This window comes from Lactuca virosa, chromosome 7 (assembly GCF_052849685.1).
Source record: "Lactuca virosa cultivar CGN04683 chromosome 7, Lactuca_virosa_CGN04683_v6, whole genome shotgun sequence".
Taxonomy (NCBI): domain Eukaryota; kingdom Viridiplantae; phylum Streptophyta; class Magnoliopsida; order Asterales; family Asteraceae; genus Lactuca; species Lactuca virosa.
Genome location: NC_136432.1, coordinates 196902365 through 196907554, shown reverse-complemented (window position 1 = coordinate 196907554; position 5190 = coordinate 196902365). Strand labels below are relative to the sequence as shown.

Sequence of the window (5190 nt, the reverse complement as noted above, 5' to 3'; positions counted from 1 at the left end):
GTCGTCACTATATTGATGTGTGCGCCTTTTGGATTTTTCTCGGTGTCTCTAGGAAGTCCGCACGGTGTTCTTTCGTTGAATTGCCTTGCAAGTTGCCCGAGTTGCTTCTCAATATTGAGGATTGAAGCTTGTTGATTCCAAAGTAAAGCTTGTTGATCTTTCATCCTAATTCGGTGCTCCTTCATCATGTTTTGTTGCTCTCTTATGGCAGCATCAGTATCGTCATGTCTTTTCTCGGATGCACTTGCAAAGCGTGCAAGCATGGCTTCAAAATCTGACTTCTTTTCTTGCACCGGTTCTTCCTTTTGATAGAGACCTCTCGTCTTTTGGCTATATTTCTCCTCTTTTTCCTTCTTATACTCATCGTATGGTAGCCACTCTTTTTTTGGTTTTCGCCAATCTTCATCATACCTATCGCCACTTGAATAACACACTTGCACTTTCTGGTTCCCGTTCCCGTCAAGATCACAATCTTTAGTAAGGTGATGCCCGCTATAGTTATCACATCCTACCCGAATGGCGTGGATGGATTGATCTATCTTTGTCATCCTTCGGTCCATGCTCTCCAATTTAGCCATCATTGTCACCATGTTATCAGAAACTAAATTTACCACCCCTCGTCTTGAGTCGTGCCTTGGGTTATGATATTCTCTTGAGTGCTTAGAGAATTCTTCAACTAGTTCTTTTATAACTGCGGGTGCATTCTTCGTGAGTTGTCCTTGGGAGTCAAGGAGTTGCCTGGTTGTCACATTCACTCCATCATAGAATATAGAAACTTCTTGCTGAATGTTTAGGTCATTATGAGGGCAGTTCCTCAACAAGCCTTTGTGTCTTTCCCACGCCTCATAGAGTGACTCGCCTCCTTGTTGTTCGAAGTTTGCAATGGCCTTCTTCAACTTTGCTACTTTTGAGGGAGGGCAGAATTGATCAATTAACTCTTCGCGCATCTTAGCCCATGTTGTAATGGATCCTGGAGGGAGTGATTTTAGCCAATCTTTCACGGCTCCCTTGAACGTGACAGGTAGAATACGAAGCAGAACAGTCTTGCGAGGCACATTAGGGATGTTGAAGTAGTCGGATATGTCGTTGACCTCGTCGATATGCTTGTATGCATCTTCATGATCCTTCAGGTAGAATGGGATGTCCTTCAGCTGTGCGAGTATGTGACCTTTCAACTCAAAGTTTTCTATCATTGGAATCGCGGGTTGCACAAGTCCTGGCCCGGTATCATCACACATTCTCCTCTTCCATTCGCCCATGGGTATGTCTGCAATGCCAGCCATCTCTTCTTCTGGTTCAGTCTCAATTCCTTTTTCAAATTCAGGTGTGTTCGGCTCGAGATCTTCTATCTTCTTGTCAAAGCCACTTGATTCTCCGATTTCCTTGTTTTTATTTAGATAATTCTAGTATTTATTTCATTTCACCCCCTTAATTTGATTCTCCGCTTGATTCTCCGATTACCTTGTTTTTATTCCGATTGCCTTGTTTTTATTTAGATAATTCTAGAATCAACTAAATAAATACCATAGGAATAAGTTAATCGAATCTAAACAGAAGTCTCTTTAATTTGATTGAATCTAGTTGTCTTTCGTTCCGCTAGAAACTTAAATAACTTCTTAAACACATTAGCAAAAAGGCAATTAACAACTAATAGAGGAACGAAAGACAACTAGATTCAATCAAATTAAAGAGACTTCCGTTTAGATTCGATTAACTTATTCCTATGGTTGATTTCGTGGCAAGTGCAATGGATTAATATATCACTGATTACCGATTTCTAATGTGATTAGATTCATGTTCACTATTACTATTCCTTTAGCAAACAAGTCAATTCAAACAGTGGCCAATTGATTAAACTAACAAGTTTCCTAGTGTTCAATTCGAATCAAGTAAGACTTGTAATATTAGTTAACTAAATTTGTCAATTCAATCAACTCATATGTGGTTGTTCATCACACATGCTCACACATTAACTTATTTATTCTCTAGTTAACCCTAGGTTCATGTTCACTAATACTAGGCATACAATCTTGTTTTCACAAAAATATATTAAGCAATTAAGAAGATATTCATGCAACTCAATAAACTTGATTATTAACAGAAAATAATTATCATTAATATGCAAGGATCTTTTAACAAACTTAACAATATAAATAACCAAATCAAATTAACCCAAACCACTCAATCAAACCATATTCATAAGATCATCTAGTCTAAACAGAAGTATTGAGCTTTTAGGTCATAACTACAGCAAATATCATCATAAAATCGAAATCTAATGATTCAAACATGGTTCACACAAAAGATTAAGATAAAAGTAATGGTTGTTTGCCTTTGCTCTCTTCAAAATTTACTTCTAGGTTGAACTCTCCAAAACCAAAGCTCCCAAGAACCCTTCTGATCTTCAATAGTCACTAAAAGTCTCTAGAATGTGTTAGGGTTTCGGGAATAAACAATTTATATAGATATTTCCAAAATTCAGCACCTACTCGTCGAGTTTTTAAGACAAACTCGTCGAGTTTTTCACTTAATACGCATGTACGGCAAGGCATACGTATATCGGGAATCTTCTAATCAACTCGTCGAGTTGATGTCCAACTCGTCGATTTCTTCCTTATTTGAGCCTTCTTTCTTCAAACTTCAATTTCCAAGCTCCCAATTGCTAGTTTTGCTTCCTTTTTCGCCCGAGCATGTCTTTATTGCTGAAATTGAAATATTAAGCTTATTAAGCACCTTTTGTCCATAATATGGGATAAAATCAACATAAAATATTAAGATAATGCATTATTTTTATGACTAATTAAGCACATATCATTCAGCCATTGGGATTGTTAGCAGAAATCGAATGGTATCTATTGGCGAACTTTGAGTACATCGATCCTTCGGCAAGTGAGTTGTTAAATTAATGATCTGTCCATTCTGGTCAAGGGTTATAGTTATATACCACGGGTTGAAGTGGATTAAGGATTTGGAGTTGTATTATGGGAAGTATTTGGGGTTATTGAGCTCGTTGAGATTTCGGAAAGTATTCATCTGGTTTTGGAGTGTGTGTGATCGCTAAGGTTGACTAGTAATGGAATTCTAGTTCTAGCAAGCTCGGGTTGTTGAAAAGTTTGAATTGTAAGGTTGAGATATGGATTGGGAATCCATTAATTTTTGGTGGATTGGAAGATCGTAGTCGAACCCAAGTAGGGGAGAATCGTTGGTCTAAAGGTTGCACAAGGGTGGATATTCAGGTTTCATTGCACATAAGTAGTGACACATGATGGGCATGTGGATGGATCCAGGTTGAGGGTTGTATTAGAGCCTCTGTCATGTTCTTGTCTGATGAAGGCTTGGGGGTTTGAAACATAACCCAAACACCTGATTAGGCTATAGTCGGATGCGGGTTCGACTCATGATGATTATGGTTGGTATAGTAGACGGACAATAAGACCATGGGTGGGTCCATGATAGTATGGAAGTGTTGTAAGACTACGGGGCAGCCGTAGCATTCACCAAATTAATAGGTAGTTGTGGCAGTGTTGTAAGTCTGCGACGGGATCGTAGCATTCACCAGTATGAGGAAAGCCATGGTTCGAGTGGTCAGTTGGACCGAGGAAAGATTAGTGCATGCCTGGGTCAATGCGGATAGTATTAATGGAGGACCACTCCCTGATTATGTTGGGTTATGAGCATTCTAACACTCCTAAGTGTACATGCAACCCTAAATACCTTGGATCTATGTTTTCTCTATTATACATACAATTATGAACATCCAAGGTATTATCCTAATCTAGCATACAAAATAATAAATATAACAAGATAGAATACATACCTCTTTGATGTAGAATGTCTTCATGAAGCTTGAGTGCCTAGTGCCCCAAGTGTGACACCTCAAATGGTTCACACAACACCAAATACACTTGGAATAACTTGAGAGAAACTTGAACACTCCTTGAAATCGTCTAGCCCTCACACTCACACATTAGTGCACGATTTCTTGAGCCATGGGATTCTTTTATATGGTGGCTGTTAGGGTTACACCATGTAACTCATAACTTTACCCATTCCTTATGCTCCACGGATTTTAACCTCCATGGAGTATCCATGGGTCACCCCATGGACTTAGTCCAACATAAGGAATCTTGGATCACAAGCCCACATATATAAGAATGAATGATTTACACAATCAACCCATATATTTAATTAGTCTCCTTTTGATCACTTAATTAATTCCAAAATAATTCTTGATCAATACTAATTAAATAACCTTATTAATATATTAGAACTTATAACATATTAACCAACCTTAAGTGTTATTTCTCTCATTATAGTCTATCCAAATGCATGATGCCATGCAACCCAAATGGACCATGCCGGGTCGGGTCAAGTCTTACCAATTATAGTTATGGACTTAGACATTAATCCAACAGATTAGTATGAGGATTGATGGATCTGAGGCAATGAGGGGCCCACTCGATTTTGTAATGTGGGTGAGATCCGGTAGGATCGACTTGAGCAAGGTATTGGGTTGCGTTTAGAGTGAGATGACTCCGGGGTCATTGGTTAGCATCCATATGGTGGTTAGGCTAGAGTAGCCCTTATTAGTTGGACTCTTATTCGGAGTCTTGTAAAGGGACCAAGTGTGAGTATGTCAGCCTCTGTGGTGGGTGGAGGATTTTATACTTCTGTATAGTGGAAGGTCGCCCTAGAATCGGAGGATTTCATATAGAATGCAAGTGTAAATCTTTGGATTTCGGGATGGGAGTTATGTCCCCGGTTGACGCAATGGGGTTGAGACTTACTTTTGGAGTCACCCTTGATCTCAATTGAAGAATTCAACAGTGATGAATGGTTGGTTATGTTAACTTTGGTTGGATTAGGAGGGCTGTTGGAGCCATTATGACAAGCGATCTAGGACAACTCTTTCCAGATAGACACTCGTTCAGGAGTCGCGTGGTTTGACTGTATGAGACTATTAACCTCAACAAATAGTTGTAAGTTCGATATATCAGTTATTTGGTAGGTAAGTACAAGACATGGAGGTCTCGGTTGCATCATAATTATAATTATGAGACATCAAGATGAGCCGAGATGGTACTAGCGTTGGAGACTCATGTAGGGGGTCGTTGAGTTATCGAGTGAAGGGTTTTTTGGCGGTAATGAATGGTCATGGATTCTGTTTCCTGGTGGAAAAAACAAGATAAT

General features: G+C 39.1%; 1 non-coding gene across 1 annotated transcript; it reads left to right on the top strand.

Moving 5' to 3' along the window:
- The first annotated feature begins 792 nt into the window (after positions 1-792).
- On the top strand, positions 793-899 carry LOC145128135 (small nucleolar RNA R71). The gene has a single exon (XR_013716736.1). It is a non-coding gene; the product is annotated as a small nucleolar RNA R71 (small nucleolar RNA).
- Positions 900-5190: the final 4291 nt, after the last annotated feature.